The following is a 24,115-nucleotide window of genomic DNA, read 5'->3' as shown; positions in this document are numbered from 1 at the left end:
GGGTCAGAGCACACTTTGACCAGTCAATTAGTTCTGTATAATCTTGAGCGTCAAAGTTTATCGAAGGTACCTTGAATATCCTGACGCTCTCTCCTGTTTCTTGATTTTGATTTCTAGCTTTAATTATTCTTCTGTATCCTAACTCTCTGATATGTTCTCGGTCATCCAATATCATAGTTAAAAGCAGATTCTCTGGATGACAGAAAAATCCATTTCTTTCAATGACTGGATCAATTATCGTCTTTATGTCATCTGGTAAATATCTTGTAGTTTGTACTACTTTAAGTACATGCTTTGGTCCGTCTTTTACAGTGTGGTGCTTTTTGATGGCGAACCACACAGGAGCATATGTCTTGACAATGTAGTTGGCCAATATTTTCAGCTCATATGAAGGACTTTCTTCAGAAATGTAGAGTCTTAGTACTCGGTTGGCACAGGTTAACAACCTGGAGTGGCTAAGGGGACCAGGATCTTTAGCAGCTAGGTCAGGTTCACAGAGTCCAGTTGTAACTGACTTAACAATATCTAATAAGTATTGCTGATCCTTACTAAGGTCAGATTTGGTAATAATGATCTCAAATTCAGGTACAATGACTTCAAACGGTACTACATCATTTTTTGCACAGTTCACGAGCTTTTTCCCAATCGGGCCACTGAATGGTGCTGGTCCTGTAGTTGTGCCATCTAGGTGTTCAAAAAGATGCCTGTAAGGGAGTTCATTGAAGTGTAATAGGCACACAAACCATTGCAGGGGCCGTTTGAACATTACTTCGATGTTGCGAATCACTCCATTTTTCTATCCAGTGTTGGTGGCGGTTCCATCGCATCCAACGGCTTCTACTTCCTTCACATCATAGTCTTGCTCTCTCATGAAGTCAATAATGCACTGAGCTATTTCACTTCCAGTTCCTTTTTTTGGTGTTACATGACCAACATACTGGCCACCAGGCTCACTAATAATGCTGATGTGCTCTTCTTTTGTTACTCTACGATAAAATTTGGCTCCTAATTTTTCTTGAGTTTTAGTGGTATCTTTTCTTCCATCAAAATAGACTCCCTTTACTTCTTTAAGCTGATCTTGATTGTCAATTGTTATTTATTTTCGCAGCTTTTCTTTCTCTCTGCTAATCTTACTTCTGTCAATTACTTGAGACATATCTGAATCACATATTAATCCAAGATCATGCATCACACCGGATGCAATTGCTGCTGTGGCCCTGTCGGAAACTCCATATCTGTCACTTATCGTAGCAGTAGTTGTCAACTTATAACGCATTTGCGATGTTGAAGGCTGTGACAAACTCATATCACAATGACTTTCTTGGTCCACACTTTGACGAACATAAGTATCACATGTGCTGGATGCGCTGGTATCTAAGGAACAAGTTTCTTGCTGCACATTTCCAATAAACATTTTTCTTGTAGTTCGTTGGTCGTATACAAACTTCAATTCAATATCAGGGATCCTTTTTGCTTTCTCGCAATTGCAAACTTGAACCACAGGACAGTCACAGCTTAGTTTTTTCTCGCATTCACATGAAAGCATTATTTCACACTTACATGCTGCAATATCAAATAGTTTTCCTTGAAAAAATCCTTGTCTTTATCACGGTTAAATGATTTCCTGATCTTGTAGTACTCTTCGTGATACGAAATTACCATTTGGACAACACGAGTGTGTGTAACAGTTGGAATTGAAGCATTCTTAAAAAGATTTTCAAATTGAGTGGCAACACTTTCTGCAATAGGTGGAAATTTCACCTTGAACTTTGAATCTGACAATAACATTAATCTTTGTCTCTCTTCGAAACAAGAAAGAAGTACGTCCTCGTACGTTGGCAAAGTATTAGCACTTAGTTCTCGAGACGGACCGAAAATCGGGCAAACGTTCGTGTGGGATTGTCTTGTAGCAACTCCACTATTCGACGACATCATGTTGAAATTAAAAACACTACTAACAAACTAATTTTGTGAAAAATACTCACTATTTTACTGTAACACAAGTCTTGTAGCAACTCCACTATTCGACGACATCATGTTGAAATTAAAAACACTACTAACAAACGAATTTTGTGAAAAATGCGCACTATTTGACTGTAACACAAGTAAACGCAAACAGACAACTGTACTTGTTGCGAGCTACTACGCTACTAGTCACAGTAGTCAAGCCGCTGCGATGTTCTCACTAAGCGCGGAACAGTCCATGCATTGACAACAAGGGGAGTAAGCTTGGAGGAGTGCGCCATTAATAAGCAATAAACAAGCATGACTGAAAGTCGAATCAAGTTTTGTAACACATCTAAAATAATAAATCAATATGTAGAAATGCATCGGGTATGATTACAAACCGAACAGACTTCGTTTATGTCTTTAGAATATCACGAAAAATACCTCATTTTGCCGATTTTCCCCAAAGTTTAGGCTTTTTGCGCGATCTCAAAATATACATAAAAATGTTCAAGAATATTTTTTTCGAGCTAAATACACCTCAAAGAATATGTTTTAAGCTATTAGAATAAAAAATATTCATTAGAAATATTTTTCCCATGACTTTAAAAATGACAGTTTTTTTCAATTTTTTTAAAATTTTAGGCCTATTGCGCGATCTTAGGATATTAAAAAATTTTTTTTTTTATTTTTCCTGTTTTAAGGATGCCTATGCGCAAGTTTTCTGCACTATTAGAAATTGATATCGTAGAAAGTCGTTTTTTCACTACACCCTAACCTTCATGTCTCTTAATCCGACAAAACTATTATGAAGTTGCAATACTATAATATATAAATTTACATTGGAAACATTATTTTCAAAACTTTTTTTGCTACGTTATTTTTTCGGTGCAGCTGAACTCTTCGTAAATTTTTTTAGGGTCTAAGTCTAGGACGTTTCATCGCCGCCGTCAGTTCATCGCCAGCCGATTCATCGCCGGCCCATTCATCACCGGCCGATTCATCGCCAGTCAGTTAATCGCTGTCTGATATATTTCCGAATTTTCGACAGTTACATTTATTATTTATTTTTAGTATTAATTAGGAATTCCAGGAAATGCGAGATATGACCATTCCCGTTGCCATACTTAATCTTTTAATAGACTTTTAAACTTTTATTATATAAAATATATTATAATGATAATCTTTTAAATTTCACGGTCAACATTTCCAACCAAGAGAAACTGTTTCTTAAATTCGAAAAGAACCCAAAATTTCTGTACAAAAATTTAGGGGAAGTAGAACAGTAAATATAATAATATTTTTTATCTTTTTAATTGTCATAAGTTTTGAACTGAATTTAACGTCGTGTCGTGTCATCTCCCATAAAACAAAATCAACTGACTAACTGGCGATGAAACGGACGGCGATGAACCGGCGGCATCGAAACGGCGGCGATGAAACGTCCCATTCCGATTTTTTTATACGTTTTATCCGTTTATTTTTAAATTCCGGTATAATCCCCACTATTCTGCTATTCCTGCTCCTTCTGATAAAATTTCGGAGAACGAATTTCTCATCTGTCGAAGATTATTACGAGTTTTTTAAAAAAAATTGAAGGACCGTTAACTCTGCTGTTTCAGATTGCAGAAGTTTTGACGTTAGATGAATAAAGTTAAGTATTTCAGATTGAATAGTAATGTTAACGGCAAATTCAAAATTATTCATATGCTCTAATAATGCATTAGCTTCTAATTTGTCATAGTTTTTTGATAACAGTGAAATTTTCGTTAAAGATTTCATTACTTGTCGGAAAGCTCGAGGCAAAGCTATAACAGCATCATGTCTGGATGACCACCGGGTTTCACATAACCTTTTTAAAATGTTGTAAAACGCGATGAATCCAAAGTCATAATAGTACATAGTGCTTCCCATCTTTTAATACTTGCACAAAAAAGACATATTTTATAATCTCTTCATTATATTCTAAAAAAAAAACAACTCCTGTACACCAGCAACGGCATCATTCAACATTAGGTTCAGATTATGGGATGCACAATGAACATAGGAAACTGTTTTTTTTTTCAATGTCAGTTATGCGCCTTTGTATGCCTGAAAATACACCACTCATAACGCCTGCCCCATCATACCCCTTTCCTCTGCAGTTTTGTACGGAAAGGTGCTTTGATTATATAAATTTTAAAATTTAATTTACAGGACCTTCTGCACTTTCTCTTCTGCTTGGAGTGTAAATTATTTTCATCGCAAGTTATTTTTACATACCGGAAAATAAAACTAAGCTGATCGTCTTTGGAAATATCTTGGGTGGTATCAAGAATTATTGAATATAAACAACTTTTTTTAATTAAATTATTCACTTTGTTTTTAGTTTCTTAAGCCAGCAAATTTATAACTTCGTTTTGTATTTGGGGACTCAAGTAAAGTTTAAGTTATTGTTATTGTTTTTATCGATTAATTTAGCTGAAACAGGATCATATTTAGCTAGTAAAAGAACCATCGACAAAAAATTATCTTTTTGGGATTCACTTTCATCTAAACTACCAACATGTCCACGAAACGCTAAATTGCACCCAGAAATAGTAAGAGTTACGTCAATTACCCGCTTCATTACTTCCCTCCAAATTCACTATTTTGATGCTTATTAGGAAAATATGTTCTGGTCTCCAATTTAAAGAAAGCAGAAATGTTAAGCTTGAATTCTTTAAGGGGCCCCTCCTAACGTCGGGACCCCCCGCCTTGCGGGCCCTGCGGGCCTGTCAGCTACGCCAATGATTGGCGAATGGATTTAGTGTCCGCAATCATATAAACCCAAATAATCAACAAACTTATTGAACCTCATATAATTATATTATTTATAATCATAATTGTGTACACTCAATCCATCCGCTAATAACCAATATGATTGATGCGGCTGCCTTTAAATAAAAAAAAATGTATAAAGTTCAAAATCGTAATGACACTATTGAACATGACTTCCAATTGTTTGCACCGCTCCCACCCACCTGTCCGGATATGATTATTAAGTACACCATGATTAAAAAAGCATATAGGTACATTAGATACAGTTTTCGTTGTGGACGGAGAATCACAATGAATTCGCGATTAATAGATCATAAAATTCTATTGCAAAACTCAGTTCGCACAACTCACCACCTGGCACTGTGTTGTTTGCTTCTCCAATAGTTGCAATGACATTGACTTATTATCCAGCGGTTTAACACCTAGATGAAGCCGGTAATGATGCTATCAGATGATTTGTGATAGACTAACAATGTGCTCGAGGAAAAAATTCGCTGTTTGGAAGTAATTTTGTGTTACATAACTGTTTTTATTTAGTGTATCTAATGGAGTGATTGCTTTGTGCAGGTAAATAAAGTCTAAATTTTTAAATGTCACTTTTGAGTTTAATGCTTCTATACCGATTTCATAGTGTCAACCAATGTGTAAGTTACCTTTCTTCATTTTGTATAAAAAATCAAAATAAATTAACCCACTTTTCACCTATAGTTAATGGAAATATGTATAGTTTCCACATGATTTTTACGTTTCAATACAATATATTTCCACCTTTTTTATTTATTATTTGCATCAGTCATGCAAACTTTTCTCCTTTACTCTACAAATACGTAGAATATTGAAACTCTATTGTTTTAACTTTTATTTCAAAGAATATCTAGGTACTGTTGTGTTTTTGACATCGGCTGTATAATCATTCATTAATTTTATAAATACACACATCAAAATAATCAGGGGACAAAAACAAAATGCGAGATTACAGAAAGATTTCGAATAATTTATTTTAAATATTAAAAAAAAAAGTTATAAGCAAGTCTCCCGAATATAAAGTAAACATTTTTTCTTAGAATTATCGCAATAGCTCTTAAGAAAATTAAAAGAGAACTCCATAAGTCAAAAACTAGCAATAAAAAAATAAAGAAGTAGGTAATTTGTTGCCCCTCAACGCCCAACAAAGTAGTCTTTAGGTTATGTTGGTATAGCCTATGACTTCCACGGTTATTGATGACTGTCTTACATCTATTAGGGAAACTCTTGATCACATAGTCAATGCATTGCTGCGGTATTCTGTTCCACTCTACTGAAAGGCCCTGAAATATTTGCTGTCTTGAATTAAACGCAATATTTTCTTGTAAAACTCGTCTGCCCAATATGTCCCATACATGCTCAATTGGGTTTAAATCTAGCTATTGTGCAGGCCATGGTAAAACCTCTGTTTCATTATTTTCGAGGAATATTCGCACGACCCTGCATATTTTCCTGCATTATTTAAAATTGAGGACCACTGCGTTTCGCGATTTTAATTATGTCTCTCCATTATTATCAATTGCAAAACTAAATAAAAATCCACTGAGACATCGAAAATAAGTACCAATAATAGTACAATCATTCACCTCGCAATTCTAAATGCCTTCATGGATTTGTTTGAAATTTTGGCAGTAGCTCAAAAATGATGCAAATAACAAACCTGACTTGGTGCCAATGTATGCTTCCACCCCGAAGGTGCATACCACCCTTTCTCGGGGATGGAAATTTAAAATTTTAAAATGACACCTGGAATCAATAGATAATTGAATTCTAAGAAGAAAGTGTAGAAAAAAATTCTTTAATTAACTTAATAATTTCTGAGTTATTCGCGACTGAAAATTCCAAAAAAAAACACGTTTTTCAATACTTTCTCGCGAATAACTCGAAAATTACGAATTTTCAGGAAAAATGATCCGTATTAAATTTGAAGCTCACAAAAAAACAAAGAACTAGTCAGTTTTAATTAAATTTTTTAGAAAATATTAAGCAACTTATGAGTCATTGAAAACGAACTTTTTGTTTTTCATAAATTTATGCAAAGATTTGCTCAAATAACGGAAAAATAACTAATTTTTCATAGAAAACAGTTCAAATATTTTTAAAGTACGTACTTCTCTAGACCTTTAAAATAAGCTTTGACAAAAGCCTCTAGCATGCAAACTAAGCAAGTTATGACGAAAATTAGTCAAATACCTCGAATTTGTAAAAGAAATAATGATGGTAAAATGTATGCCATATGCGTCAAAATGAATATAGGCTGTTTCAACATGCTGTCAAAATTAAATCAATATGGCTACCGGGAGTCAAACATAAATGTTATTCTATCAGGTTCTTAATGTGTTTTAGATCATTTTAGTTGTGTTTCTTTGTAATTTTATGTTGTACAAAGATTAATTTAACATTTTCTCTGGAAGTATTAATTTAGAAAGATAATATGCCTCATTGGTGTTGTGTTTTGAAGTGTGAAATGCAAAGTAATCGTGATAAAGTTAACTTTTAGCACTTACCATCAGTGCTACATTCTAAGCACAAAACTGAACTGAATAAGTTATCATCTGAGAGACAACAACAATGGTAAAATGCAATCAAATATAAAGGTGTTACTAGCAAAATGAAAATTCTCCTGTCTCCTGTAACCATTTTATATCTGGTAAGTTACAACATTTGAACATTAACGATTTTTGAAGATGTTAACATTCTAATCTTGTAGGAAAACCCATAGGAAAACCAGCCGACTTAACTGATAATAACAATCCAGATTTAGTTCCTTCAATAAATATGGGGTATATAAACACAATGAAATGAGTTCCCCAAAATCTAAAATGGAGCAGTATCAAAGGAGAATTAAAAGAAAAGGGTACCTACAAGAAAAAATTGCTTTTTTTATTCCTCTTGAAATGATTTATAAGACACTGGACTGTCTTATATTCTACAAATACTAGGTAGGTTTATGATTTTACACATTTTTCATTAATGATAGGTTACTGTTACTTTAGTAGATTTAGAAACAGTGGATAGTTAGTGGTAGATAGCAGTTATTTGGTATAGAAGCTAGTTTAGCAGAAGACAAGATTTTGCTGAATAGTCAAACAGATATTACAATGGAAAAATTAACAAATACATTTTATGTCATTAACATTAACACAGGATTTTAAATATCAGCTTAAGAAACTAGCTTTATCTTGTGAAAGTATAGAAAATGATGATGCCAAAACTAAAAATTATTCTGCTTTAGCAAATTACAATGTTTTTAAAATAGCTTTTAAGTATATTACACCATTTATCAAATACCATCAAAATACTGTTTTGTCACCAAGTGATCAAGTATTGCTTACTTTAGCTAAACTAAGCTTAAACTTAGATTTTAAAGATTTGGGACATAGGTTTAGTATTTCACCCTACTCGGTACCAACTTATTTCAAAATTAATTTGTATATAATGTGCCTTAGGTTAAAAAATTTTGTGTTCTGGCCTGATAGAGATATTTTAAAGAAAACTATGCAAAATTCACTTAAAGAATCTTTTCATGGAAATACTACAGGTATAATTGACTTCGAACGAATGTTGGTATGAAACGAATTATTTATTGTTCTGAAGCTAGTTATTTGAAGCATTTTTGTAATTAACTATTCTAATTGGGAAATAAGCCACAATTTAACTTGAAAAAATAATTTTATTAACCTTTCGACTTCCACATCAGACGTCATTGTCAAAATACCAAATATTATTATTTATGCATATTATTACCTTAAATATTTCTTCTGATTGTAATTGTAAAGGATAGAAAAATTACCATTTATTTTAATTTTTTTAGAATCAGCTGAGAGAAGTGTCTACAAAAAACTAGGAAGGAAACGGAATATATGGCTACGAAAGGCAAAAGAAAGGTTTACAAAGCAAATGTGACACATTTTTTTTTTAAATATTTAGGAATATCACTAAATTACATTAAAAAAATGTATAAAAAGATTTTGTTCAATAAAAATGTTAGTATTTATCAAGGATGTATTATTTGGTATGGCCACATATCGTCAGTGATGTAACAATACATCCTATCTGTTTTTTCATGAGTTTTGTAAGAGAGACTAAAAACTTGTCTTAGGGTCACCTCCTGTTTTCATATGATATTTTTTTACTTGTTTTGTAGTAAATTAAACTATCTATGTACTACAAAACAAGTCAAAACTTACATATGAAAACAGGAGGTGACCTTAAAACATGTTTTTCAATCTCTCCTACAAAACTCATGAAAAAACAGATAGGAGGTATTGTCACATCAGCGAGGATATATTTCTGGTATATCCAGGGAATGTCTAAAAAATATATTTTGAATTTCCAAAGAACATTCGTGGACATTCATGGAATGTTTCAATAAGACATTCAGGTAATGTTTAAAATGCTGACACAGGATTTTCCTGGGATGTTCAGGGAACGTTCTTGTGTTTTTGGGGATATTCCAGAAAATTTTTTAATGACCTGTGTGTACCTTCTAGGAATATACATGGAACGTTTTGGTGTTATTAGCGCCGGACTCCACTTGCGATTTGTAGTCAGGAAGATTGAATATATTGTTTCAAATACAAGTCAATCCATTTGTGACTAAATAATCATGGATTGACTTCTATTTGAAAGAATGTGTTCAATCTTCACGACTACAAATCTCAAGTGGAGTCCGGCGCTTAGGGTTACTTCCTCTTCGGTATTATTATGTATTATACTACAGAAATCAGGAACTTTCCTTCTAAATATATGTATGCATCTTGGCCATCAAACTAATTTTTCCAAATATTTTTTTAAGGAGTTACATAGGTCTTGTGGGTAAAAAAAGTGACTTTTTAAAAAAATTATATCTCAAAAACTAAAATTTAATTTTATTTATAATTGGAACATGTAAAAGTATAATACTTAAAGTAGTCTCAAAAAAAGTTTCAGCCAAAAATATTCATTTTTGTAGAGTTGTTTTGTAGAGTTTAATTTTTCGATCTGTAATTTTTTTTGCAGTGGGCAGCATAACTAAGTCCAGTCTCATCTGAAATCAAAAAGTTTCTTGTAGTTTATACCTCTGGCTAGTGAATGAACGAAGGAATTAAAAAAAAATGAAATTTGAAGATTTTACATAAGTTTAAACACATTTTCGACCCCAATTTTTCTCATTTTTTCAAAAATGACCATTTTTATAGTAGTTTTTTTTTATAAAACAAAAACGAACTCATCTAATAAAAAATCCTTCGTTCATTCACTAGCCAGGGGTATAAACTACAAGAAACTTTTTGATTTCAGATGAGACTGGACTTGTTAAGCTGTTGTCCGCAAAAAAGGGCTGTTGTCGCAAAATTGCAGTCAACTCTACAAAAATGAATATTTTTGGCTGAAATTTTTTTGAGAGTACTATACTTTTACATGTTCCAATTATAAATAAAATTAATTTTTAGTTTGCAAGATATAATTTTTTAAAGTCACTTTTTTTATCTGCTTTATGTAACTCCTTAATGGTTGCTTTTCCATGCTGTAGCAAACTTAACAAATTGTTGATTTCAAATTGTAACAGTTAAATTTTGCAAAGTATGCTGCCCTCTTGTATCTTCTGCGTTATCTTCATCATACAATTACCTTATCTAAAACTTTCTGCGATACATTCGTTTTATTGCTAAAATTATTTCCTGATCCATGGGTTGAATAAGCGATGTTTTATTATTTGGCAAAAACATACAACTAAAGTTGCCATGTTTTGATCATAGAATATTTTCAGAGGGATGAGCAGGAGCGTTTTCTAAAATCAAAAAACATTTCATCTCTTCCGGCAGGTTCCCAGTTTTTTCTCTTGAAATTTTTTCACTGCAGGTACAAATTCTTTTAAAAGGCAATTTTTGAAGATATCTGAGGTGAACCATGCATTATTAGAGCTAATAAAATTTAAACCTTCATTACCAACCACTCTGATGAAATTATTTATTTTTATAGCTCCACAATTATATACAAATCCTACCTCAAAATATTTGTAAGAATTTAAACTCTTGAATGCCTTCATTTGTTGACCTGTGTAAAAACTATTACTAAGCTCTAAATACAAAAAAAACTATGTCCATGTAAGTAACTATGTCCATGTTGTTAGTTACCCTTGAAAAACTTTTTCTACTGTAGGTTAACCCATACCCCTTGAGGAAAAATGGATATATATATATATATATATATATATATATATATATATATATATATATATATATATATATATATATATATATATATACCAACAGCTTTTGAAAATATTCACTTATGTTTATTTATTCACTGCTTAAAACTAAATACAGTCGTTAAAGTACTTCTACAGCTAGAAGCTACACGAAGTCAACAGCAAAATGTTCGGGAAATACAACTATAAAATACTATTATACAACGATTAAATTATTATATAAAAACAATTATATAAACCACTGTTTTATAACAACAATAACTGTTTTATAAAAAAACTATTTAACGTAACAAACTCAAGAAACTCAATGTGATACAAATATAAATAATTTCAATGGTTGCCTCCCAGCTTTCATATTATACTCTGGGCTAATTAGCAAAATACAAGGAAAAGATATTTACCAGCAATTTTATTGCTGGAATCGAATCTTATTATTGTATGTATTAATAATATAGGTATGCAAAGTCCGCAGATAGTGTGCTACTTTTTTTATAAACAAAATGGCGCCCGAAAATCGTGTTTTTTTCAATTTTTGCTCTATAACTCCAAAGAGTTTAAATTTACACCAAAAAGACCTAAATAAAAATTCACCGCAATTAAATTCTGCATAGAGACGTGTTTTTTGCGATTCATTTCGACGAAAACTTTCCCCGGAAAAAGCGGGATTTTCCAACAAAATCTTTAATTTTCAACTAAAATTTTAGATAAGTAATTGATAATTAATAATTAAATAACTTGGTAATGTAGAAGCCCTCTTCATATAGATTATAATTCCAGAAGACGATGGAAATTTAATGAATAGTTTAGCAACAATTGAATTGTTAATTAAAAATTTACGGTCGCAATAATAACGACAATAATTACGCTGCATAAGAATAACTATGATTTTTTCATAAAAAGACACTATACCTATCTAATTTACTTTACAGAATTGAATTTGGTATATTTAAGCGGCCTCAGGAATATTTTAAAATTATAAACAATTTTTTGGCTTATAAACAAATAGAATATCTCGGGAAATATTAAACTAAATTAAACTAGGAGAGCGGTATTCGAAAAAAAGTGGCAGGACGCTTCTTTTAAAAGAAAAAATGTTTAATTATGACGAGTGGTTCCTGAGATACAACCGGTCAAAGTTGACCGGAATTTACGGCAAAGATATAAACAATAGGATCATAATTTTCAAACCATCACCTTTTTATTTTTGTCACCTTCCTCCTCACCAATTTTCATATCTTTAAAATACTCATAACATATGTTATTATAATAAAAACTATCGATAATACGTGTGAAAATTGCCAAAAATAGCAAAATTCCAATCAAAAATTAGGTTGGAGAAAATGTAACCCTCAAAGTTCAAGATCGGTATACGTTAAAAAAATGCATTTTCTCGGCTTCCTATGGAGCAATTTCCTTCATTCTTTTTTTGTTCCCAAGTAACTCGAGTAGAGCCACCTAACTAATGCATTATTAAATGTCAAACTTGCTTTTGTTTTGTTATAATATATTAATAGTCCAGAAAGCCACTGCGCATCCGCTAGGAAAAATATTCTAATTCGGATTTTTTGCATAATCTTACTCAAAAAGGACTCCTTTTAACAAATTTCCATGTTGCCAGGACCAAAAGGTGGTCAAACATTTTTTAAACGTTTTTTTTTTTTTGTTTTTTTCCTAAAATTATTTTTATTACATGGAAAAAGGTTTTTTAGGTTTTTTGGATCATTCCAAACAGAAAAGGTCTTTAGTGACTTTTTTCTGAAAATGATAGTTTTTGACATATAAGCGATTAAAAATTGAAAAATTGCGAAATCGGCCATTTTTAACCCTCAAAGACTATGTGAAAACTGAAAATTTGAATGTTGCCAAGGTTGGTAGATATTCTTTAAACATCGATTGATGAAATCCCGAAGAGTTTTTTGCAATACAATAGTCAAAACTCCTTTGTTTTTTAATTGCGAATCAAGCGTGCGCGACACTATTTTCCACCGACAGTATGGTGCAAATGAAAGGAATAAATTCGTTATTTCGAAAATCGGCGACTTTAAGGAAAAATCCCGAAACAGGTCGATTTTTATTTTTAAGTTATGATATTGTGGCATATATGGTATACTAGTGACGTCATCCGTCTGGGCGTGATGACGTAATCGATGATTTTTTAAATGAGAATAGGGGTCGTGTGGTAGCTCGTTTGAAAGGTTCTTCAATTCTCCATCAAGTAATGTAAACATTTACATAATTTTTTATACAGGGTGTCCTTCTACTTCTTTTTTTGTCAAATATTTTAATTTAATAAAAATTTTTTGGACACCCTGTATAAATAATTATGTAAATGTTTATATTACTGAATAGAGAATTGAAGAACCTTTGAAATGAGCTAGCACAAGACCCCTATTCTCATTTAAAAAAATCATCGATTACGTCATCACGTCCAGATGGATGACGTCACTAGTATACCATATATGCCACAATATCATATTTTAAAATTAAAAATCGACCTGTTTCGGGATTTTTCCTTAAAGTCGCCGGTTTACGAAATAACAGAATTTATTCCTTTCATTTGCACCATACTGCCGGTGGAAAATAGTGTCGTGCACGCTTGATTCGCAATTAAAAAACAAAGGAGTTTTAAATATTGTATTGCAAAAAACTCTTCGGGATTTCATCAATCGATGTTTAAGGAATATCTACCTACCTTGGCAACATTCAAATTTTCAGTTGTTCACATAGTTTTTGAGGGTTAAAAATGGCCGATTTCGCAATTTTTCAATTTTTAATCGCTTATATGTCAAAAACTATCATTTTTAGAAAAAAGTCACTAAAGACCTTTTCTCTTTGGAATGATCCAAAAAACCTAAAAAAACTTTTTTCCGTGCAAAAAAAATAATTTTAGGAAAAAACAAAAAAAAAACGTTTAAAAAATTTTTGACCACTTTTTGGTCCTGGCAACATGCAAATTTGTTAAAAGGAGTCCTTTTTGAGTAAGATTGTGCAAAGAATCCGAATTAGAATATTTTTCCTAGCGGATGCGCAGTGGCTTTCTGGACTATAATTTATTTATAAGAACAGAAAACTACATATTTTTTCCAGTTGTAGGCTTTTTTTTAGATAAACTTACTACAAGTGTACCTTTTAAAGTTAAAAACATAAATATTCTCATTTGAAAGCTGTATAATTATTTAAACAATTTTTATTTAAACAAATTAAAATTTTGTGTTATAATAAATAAATTAATTTATTATAACAAAACAAAAGCAAGTTTGACATTTAATAATGCCTTAGTTCGATGGCTCTACTCGAGTTACTTGGGAACAAAAAAATAATGAAGGAAATTGCTCCACGGGAAGCTGAGAAAATGCATTTTTTTAACGTATACCGCTCTTTAACTTTGAGGGTTACATTTTCTCCAACCTAATTTTTGATTGGAATTTTGGTATTTTTGGCAATTTTCACACGTATTATCGATAGTTTTTATTATAATAATATATGTTATGAGTATTTTAAGAATATGAAAATTGGTGTGGAGAAAGAGAACAAAAATAAAAAGGTGATGGTTTGAAAATTATGATCCTATTGTTTATATCTTTGTCGTAAATTCCGGTGAAATTTGACCGGTTGTATCTCAGGAACTACTCATCATAATTAAACGTTTTTCTTTTAAAAGAAGCGTCCCGCCGCTATTTTTGGAATAACGTTTTACCAATTTAATTTATTTTAATATTTTCCGAGATATTATATTTGTTTATAAGCCAAAAAATTATTTATAATTCTAAAATATTCCTGAGGCCGCTTAAATAGTCCAATATCAATTCTGTAAAGTACATTAGATAGGTATAGTATCTTTTTATGAAAAAATCATAGTTGTTCTTATGTATCATAATTATTGTCGTTATTATAGTGACCGTAAAATTTTAATTAACAATTCAATTGTTACTAAACTGTTTATTCAATTTCCTTCGGCTTCTGGAATTATAATCTATATGAAAGGGGCTTTTACATTGCCAAGTTATTTAATTATTGATTTACAATTACCTATCTAAAAGTTTAGTTGAAAATTAAAGATTTTGTTAGAAAAATACGCTTTTTCTGGAGAAAGGTTTCGTCGAAGTAAATCGGAAAAAACACGTCTCTATGCAGAATTTAATTGCGGTGAATTATTATTTGAGTGTTTTTGGTGTAAAGTTAAAATCTTTTGAGTTATAGAGCAAAAATTGAAAAAAACACGATTTTCGGGCGCCATTTTGTTTATAAAAAAAGTAGCACACTATCTGCGGACTTTGCATACCTATATTATTAATATATACAATCATAAGATTCGATACCAGCAATAAAATTGCTGGTAAATAAGTTTTCCCAAAAATTGCCTATTCTCCGGTAATCAGCCCAGACTATTAGTGTCATAAACGTCAAGTCTTGAAACGGCCTATTAATCGTAGCCCATGTAAAATTAACTTAATTTATGTTACGACAATACGTTCCAAAAGTTTGAAATATTTAGAACAATTACATTTTAAAAACACTTGTTTTAAGTAAATTTCTTTTTTTTTTTTCGATTTAAAAAAAAATTTCAAAATATCTCAAAAACTATTGGATTTATGAAAAAAGTGTTCTAACCAAAAGCTTTTTTTTACTGAAAATTTTCCTATTTTTTAACTCACGTAGATTATTAATTAAGTGAGATATAAGCGTTTAAAGTATTGATTTCAATGCAAAGGGAGCGTCTTTTTAGCCTTTAACATTAAAATTTTCTGACCTAAACGGTCTAGAAGGATTGCAACTCCCATGGTCTTATAGCTTATGGAATTCCCTACAAAATTATTTAAGAGTGAATGCAAAAAGCTTAAAGGGAAGCGGAATTATTGTTAAAAAACCAAATACATTTTTTTAGATATAGGCCCGGTACTTTATGTCTCGATTAACAGCCGGTTAGTTAACCGGGGTTTAATCGGGACATCTTTAGGGTCTGCTGCGTTGTAATAAATGCTATTACAAGTATCATTATAATTATAAATAAGTATAATAATAATTATACTTGCATTTATTACAACGCAAGAGACCCTAAAGAGGTCCCGATTAAACTCCGGTTAACGAATCAGCTGTTAATCGAGACATAAAGTACCGGGCCATAATGTTTGAAAATTACGGAGCGTCTAAATATTGATGTTTTTGGAGTATTTATTTTTTTATAGATGCAGTGTCTGCTTTGTATTTACATATCGGGCAACAAAACTCTCAATTTTTCTGATTGGGGTTGGACAAAAGTGAATGGCACCTTGGTACCAAACAAAATGACGGATATTCCTGCACCAGAACAACTACTTAAAATAATATTTTGCAATTGAAAAAAAGGATGTGGCTCAACTTGTGGGTGTCGCAAACTTGGATTATATTGCAATCGATCTTGCGATTTTTGATCTGGTGATAACATATGTTTAAACGTACTGATGTCTATATCTGCTTCCATTTATTAATTTTTAATTCTTTCCCAAGTTTCATTCTTAGGAGTGGTTTTTGGTGCTTGCATTATTAAAAAAATTAAGTGTCAGATTTCTTGTACTTGAAGGAAAGAAATTTTCCTATTACGATCCAAAATCAAAAAATTTCAGGTTTCTTGGCTATGTTTTAAATAATCTTTGTATGAGGGGATGTTTTTAAGGGTTGTGAGGTGTAAAATATCAAAATATTAAAGTCATGATTCAAAACAATCAACATTTAACATATTTGAACATAATTATAGCACATTACCGCTTTAATTCATTAATTTTCAATTTATTGAAGTAAGGGGTAGTTTTTACCCCTTAAAACTAAAAAGCATACTTTCCGACCAAGTCAGGTTTGAAGAGGAGGATAAAAGGAACTTAATTACAAATTTTCAAGAAGATCGATTAAGGCAATTAGAATTGCGAGGTTTGGATCCATTTAAGCTTGAAAGATTGTACTATAAATAAATATTACTTTTTATCTTATAGACAGAAAACGCATAGTGATGTTTTGAAAAAAATTTTATAGCCGATCTTATTAGCATTACCGTCCAAGTTGGTACAATAATCTACAAAACAGCAAAAAAGAGTAAAAACATAAATTTATTTTTGTATTTGCAAGCTAGCATTGATTTAAAGCTGTTAATATAGATGTCCCCTAGATTATTTTGATATAGAGGTATATATTAGGTATATAATAATACCTAATTATTAACGTTTGTTCTTCTTATCATGCATTTTAAAGTTCCCTTGAGTTTGGCAATTAACATGACAAGATTCTCTGTATTTAAACAGTTGTTGGACTCATTGTATCCCGCTCCATCATCTTATAGTTTTCAATCACGGGGTCTATTCTATACTGTTTTTTCCACATTATAACAACATGTCCAAGTTATGCTATTTTCGTGGATCTGACGCTTTCAATCAGCTGACGAGTAGCTTCTGTTCCGTTGCGAACTGCTTCTGCTCTCGATGCAACATGTTAATCATCTTTAAAGACATTCCAATCCATTTAGGTTATCGTCAACATAACTGTATTATCTGTGTATATGATGGTATTTATCAATTTTACGTTAATTTTTACACCATCTTTTAACTTATGCATCACAGCGATTTTTACTTTTGAGACCGCGGCTCTAAAGAATTCTTTATTATTATATCAAACCATTCCCCTAAGGAGGTTCTTCAGCCATAAGTTACGTCTCCTTCCTATGGATCTTTTTCACAGGCCCAATCCCTTATCCCTTGCCGTACTGCTCCCCCATAGGCCGATCAGTTATCAGCGTATTCCAGTCTAAGCCTCAGATTCATTAGGATTTTAATCTGCTGCGTTACCCTTTTTTATTTTTCTGTTCTTCAGGCCAGGGATTGAACTCACATACCTCGTAGTGAAGCGAAGTGAGTCGGTCGACTGTCCCACTTGGCTATCTGAACGACTATTGATATTTATGACTTGTATCTAGTCATAATTAGAAGAATTATTAATTTTAGACGTCGGCAGCTTCTTTGACAATTTGTTGATATTGTTCTCGATCTTGCGCGACATGTGACAATTCATCTGCTGATAAGCCTACCCGTTGTCGAAAGTTTCGGAGCCATGAATATTTCTTTCTACCAATTCCGCTTTTTCCTTCGATATTTCCATTGGGTATTAACTGCAGTATCCAGTATCTGCTACCTCTCATTATATGCCCCAAATTTTCAAGTTTCCTCTTTTTTATCACCCTCGACAAGTCATTTTCGCTTTGGCCTATTCTGTTTAAGGACTTCTAAGTATGTTTGAATTGTGCTGAGTCCATGATATTTTGAGCATTATATGATATAACTTAATCTCGAATTATTCTAATTTGTTTATCATATTAACCTTAATGATCCAGGTTTGACATCCACATAGTAATACAGAATATACATAAAATTTTAGGAACTTGATTCTTAGTTACATATCTCTAAAACAGTACGTTTAAAGTCTCAAAATCTTTTGGTGAATATCGATTTTCCCACTTAAGCCTGGATTTATATTCTATTTGAAAGTTATAAATAAATTAAAAATCTGTACGCAACAATATTTACCGGCAAAATTACAGTCCTTTGAAGTTACAAAATGAAAATCGATTTTTTCAATATATCGAAAACTATTAGAGATTTTTTATTGAAAATGGACGTGTATCATTCTGATGGCACAAATATCTTTGGCACAAAAAATTATAGTGAAGTTTGTCCACCCCATAAAAATTTTATGGGGGTTTTGTTCCCTTAAACCTCCCCCCCAAACTTTTGTGTACATTTCAATTAATTCATTATTGTGGTACCATTAGTTAAACACAACGTTTTTAAAACTTTTTTGCCTCGTTAGTATTTTTTCGATAAGCCAGTTTATATCGAAATGAGGCTTCTTTTTTAATATATTTACATAACAATTTTATGGGGGTTTTGTTCCTTTAAACCCCCCAAATGTTTGTGTACGTTCCAATTAAACTATTATTGTGGTACCATTAGTTAAACACAATGTTTTTAAAACTTTTTTGGCTCTCAGTACTTTTGCGATAAGCCATTGTATATCGAGATATTTTGAATATTTTTCGAATCCACCACTTATTTGTATATTGTTAAGTACGATTATAGACACCTGTTAATAATCTGAAAATGTATTTATAATTTACATTTTTAGGTGTATTTTGAAAAAGAAGCCACATCTCGATAAAAGGTGACTTATGAGAAAAAGACTGTTTAACTAATGGTACGGCAATAATAGTTTAATTGCAAAGTACACATACATTTGGGTGGTTTAAAGGAACAAAACCCCCATAAAATTTTTATGTAAATATAATTAACAAAGAAGCCGCATCTCGATACAAACTGGCTTATCGAAAAAATACTGAGGCAAAAAAGTTTTAAGAACTTTGTGTTCAACTAATGGTACCACAATAATAATTTAATTGGAACGTACACAAAAGTTTGGGGGGGGGGGTGGGTTTAAAGGAACAAAACCCCCATAAAATTTTTATATGGTGCACAAATTTCACTTAATTTTTTTTTAATGTTGCTGCCATAAAAATGATACATGTCTATTTTCAATAAAAAAGGGCTGTAACATTTTTGTGTGCACTATTGTATATACACACACCCAAATTTATATGGAATCATCTGATATTTCTTACTATTCCGTGCGAATTAAAAAAAAACGAACACACTAAGTCAAACAATATTTATTTAAAAGCAATTTAATAACAAATACATAACGTTTAAATAAAACAATAAAGTATTTAACAAACAAATTGAAAGTAGTTGTTTTAAAGTCAATAACATACAAAATTTCAATGTAAAATGAATTATGTTTAACTTGTTTTTATTTTTTTTTTTTGTATTTTGTGCTAGTTAGTGTTACTCCTCTAGTCTTTATGCAAGCTTCAGTTTTCGTGGGCACGCTCATAATCAAATTATCAACATTTTGTTGTGGTAGGTTGCTCCATCCTTTAAAAGCAGCTTTTACTAGCCGTGAGGTGTTTTGTGAATTATCCTGTCGAGCTCTAATTTTTCTTTTAAGCATATCCCACAAACACTATATAGGATTAAGCTCGGGTGAGCAAGCAGGCCACTCCAAACAAGGAATACCTTCTGCTTCAATGATGTATGTAGTCACTCTAATGATATGTAAAGGTCCATTATCATGCAATAAAATTAAATTTTCTTCTGTTGCACCTCTCCAGAGCCTAACTACAGGTTATCAACATACCTATGAGCAGTTAAAGTTGATTGGATGAAAATTAAAAGAGTTTTTTTACGGATCACAATTCCTCCCCAGAACATTACACTTCCCCTTGTGAACAGATCTGACAGTTTTCGTTCTTGCTTGTCTTCCTCGATCTGTAAGTACACAATTTCGTGGGTCATCTGATTTTCCATCTGATTACATTAAATCCTAACTGTTTTTGAAAATAGCACATTTTGTCAATTCTCAATGTTCCAGTTTTGGTGGTGAAGACACCAATTTAGGCGATCAATCTTGTGCTGCCTGGATAACTCGGGAACCCATAACCGTCTCCTGCTGTATACTTCTTGGTACGAACTCTTCTTCTTATCGTTTCAACTGAAACAGTTACACCTCTAGCTTCCAATAGCTGCCTTTGGAGCTGCAGGTAAGAAATGGTTGGGTGTCTTCCAGCTGACTGGACAATTAAACGATCGTGGAGAGAAGTTATTACTTTTGGCGACTTTCCGTTGCTTTATTTTTGAGCTTTCCTAGTCCCTGTTACCTAGCATATCTTTTGGATAGAACGCCATGTATTACGCCTAGCTCTGCAGCTATGTCCATCTGAGAACATCACTTTCTCCACAAGACCAATAATCTTTCCTCGTTGTAAGTTCTATAACCCCACATGAGGCATATTTTCGTTTTTGGACGCAAAAGTTAGTTTAGTTATTTTCGTTCAACTTGCAACTCAAGCAAATAATCTATACCGTACAGGGGTGTACTCTATCCGATTGTCTTATATATTTATTTATTTTCAATAAAAACCTTTAATATTCGCAACAATAAGAAGTTTTTTCAAAAGAAATATAAATATTACTTTGAAATACATGGTGATTCCATATAAGTTTGGGTGTGTGTGTAGGTACACTGAACCAAAAAAGTACGTAAATATAATGAAAAAAACATTGATTCATAAACGGTGACCATTAATTTTCGTCCAAAGATCAGTATCATTGGTCCAATGTAAATAGATACATTAACTAATGCTCAAAAAGTTTAACCAATAAAAAGTTCGTTAATATTACGAATTGGATACATTAACCCAAAGAATGATGTTCGTTAGATTAACGACTTAGTTCATTAATTCTATGAACATTAGTTTTTAATTTGATGAATTAGTACGTGTATTCAATGTACTTTCTAGTTAAAAATCAATGTATCGGTACATTGATAGAGTGAAATATGTACATTATATTAATGAATGTAATAATTGAATTAAAAACTATTTTACATCGTTTCATCGTGTGAGTATATAGATAAAATAAAATATTTACACTAAAATAATGGACGTTTACATTGATTCAATGTGTTAAGACATCGATATGATCACATGTGGTTCCTGTCAAGCCATAAATAGGAAACGGAAAGTAGGAAATACGGTTATGAAAATAATGCTCAAAATAAGCTTTAGAAGTTTTAATAAACTATAAACAAGTACACTGAGTAACATACAAATAGTTAATAAGTAAACAAAGTGACGACTTAATATCTACATAAATATTACAAATAATATAGGTTGAAGCAACGATGTTTTGCAGATTCTCAAATTATAATTAAGTGTCTATAAGGTTAAAAAAAAAAACATATTTTTAATTAATACACAACTTTTTATAATTTAATTTGGAAAATACTGAATAACTAAATATAGTAGAAAAAATTGATTCTTGAATTGATTCTATAGAAAAAATTGAAAAAAAAAGTTCTGAAACTTTATCAAATTTTTGTTTCTCTATAAGTATATTGTATATTGTAAATAACTTGTGTTATTTTTTAATAATAATGAACAATATGAAAAATTATAAATATCTAGAATCAATATTTATTGCAGATAATTTCAAACTTATTTTTTATTAGATTATCTAAACTATTTTTCTGGATTTTCTTTCAAAGCTTCAGATCTTATATGGAATTTTGAAAAAGAGCAATTAGCTTGTATTAAAAAAATATGTAATATTCAATAAAATTCCAAAACATTTCTGACTCGGAAGGAAGATCCAGATTAAATAAATAAAAAATGTATACCTGGTATCGTTAAAATATACACATATCCCTCTGGCTGTAATTAATGGTTGAATGTCATTTTTCTTTTATTTCAAAAATGTAATATGGTCTTACACTTCTTGCTGGGTCTTCTTTATTATATTTGTTTGTTCATTAAGATCTTTTTTAACCATTTTATTAGTTGGCACAAAATATCCATGTAGAACCCAAAGAAGAACTGCATGTTTGCCATCTACAATTAATATTAATAATTATTATAAAAAAATAAATCTAAATAATATAGGTACATAGTTATATTTTTTGGTGCCATTTTTATTACAGAAATATTTTAATTCATCCTGAAAATTTATTTTGATACTACCGACTGCGACTGCAGGAGTTAATAATATTTTTCAATTATTTACGGTTTAATCACATAAAGATTTAATTTAATAATCTTTTATAGGATTATACCATTTAGAAATATTTTTAAATGGTTCCTATTTTCTTTTACCTATGTGTCGAATTAGCTTTTCAAATAATTTACAGAGAACCAAAATTAATTATTACTAGATAAGTAGGATTGAATAATGAAATATTTACCTTCCGTAATGTCTTCATGGGTAGCCTTTTTAAATAATATTTAATTGTTTTTCCTTGGTATGACTTTAACACTGAAGAAAGGAAATAATTCTTTCGGAATTGCTGTCCCATTCATCAATAAGTCAATTTCCATTTCCAAATGCCACTCCAAAGTCCATATCAGTCTGCAAAAGTAAAAATAGAAATACAACATTTTTTACAGAAATCCAACTTAAAATTTTTTTAATTGTTAAAAATATATGTAAATACATACCTTAGAAAAATCAACCAAATCGCAGAACTTTTCTTCTCTATTAATGTGGTATGTGCACGTTCAACAGACAAATTAATAGTGCCAAACCAGTCTTAAGAGTCTGCAGGGTTGATTCACTGTTGTCACGTGACTTTTTTTAGCAATAGAAACACTTATAACATTTCAAGAAATGTACAGGTTTATGTACAAGATTATTGCTACAATTTATTGATCATTGATTCAGGTATATTACATTAACCCTTAAACGCCCAAGGGTGGGTAAAAAATGTCCACCTAATGCGTATTCCCTTGTAACATATTTATTACGTGTTTAAATTTTTTTTAAATTATTTATTGTTAAAAAGACGCCCATTATCGAATGTTAATTTGGTTCTACCAATATTTTTGAAAATAAAAGCAGCATTTTAAGTTAAATATGGATGGGCATAAAAAGTACACCCTTGGCAAAACTTGTTACTAAAGGTTTCTATATAATTTCTCGTTGGTAGGAAGATAATCCATATAATTATCGATGTATAATTACATAATCTACATGATTATCCGCCAATGAGGAGGCTGAAAGAAAGAATATGGAGAGAATCGACAAATCTGAATTACTGGTATGTTAATTTTGGTGTACATTGTAATTTTGTTGTAAGGTTTGTAAATTGTTTATATTAATATTTTAGAAGATGCTGTGTTTATTAAGCATAAGATTCTTAAGTTTAATCCATTTTCAACAACTCTCAATAAATATATTAGCTATTTTCGAGGTGGACATTTTTTACCCACCCTTGGGCGTACATGGAACCTAAAAAAGGTTGGGCGTTTTAGGGTTAAACCAATGAGCTCGCTTCATTAAATTGATGAACTTTTACATTAGTTCGGTTTACTTTAACAGAATTATATTTTATCTTAAATATTAAATCAAGAAATGCATTCATTGATTCAATAAACGAGGTCATAATTTAAAGAACACTGTACATTAGTGCAACGTTTTATATTCATTAATTTAACGAAAAGATACAGTCTTGGCAGATTATCGAAAAAAAAAACTATTTTTGGGAAAAGTTATTTTACCAGCTATTTTATTGCTGGAATATTACCTTAAA

At 31.2% G+C, this 24,115-nt stretch overlaps 1 protein-coding gene and 1 long non-coding RNA gene across 2 annotated transcripts in view; both read left to right on the top strand.

Moving 5' to 3' along the window:
* LOC114330851 (uncharacterized) overlaps positions 1-24,115 on the top strand; it is a 527,398-nt gene that overhangs the window by 160,626 nt on the left and 342,657 nt on the right. The window lies entirely within an intron of this gene.
* Positions 7,250-8,657, top strand: LOC114330853 (uncharacterized). The gene is made up of 3 exons (XR_007698278.1): positions 7,250-7,420; positions 7,493-7,712; positions 8,585-8,657. It is a non-coding gene; the product is annotated as an uncharacterized LOC114330853 (long non-coding RNA).

This window comes from Diabrotica virgifera, chromosome 5, assembly GCF_917563875.1.
Source record: "Diabrotica virgifera virgifera chromosome 5, PGI_DIABVI_V3a".
NCBI classification, from domain to species: Eukaryota; Metazoa; Arthropoda; class Insecta; order Coleoptera; family Chrysomelidae; genus Diabrotica; species Diabrotica virgifera.
Note: the sequence above shows the minus strand (reverse complement) of the source record. Positions and strands in the feature narration are given on the sequence as shown.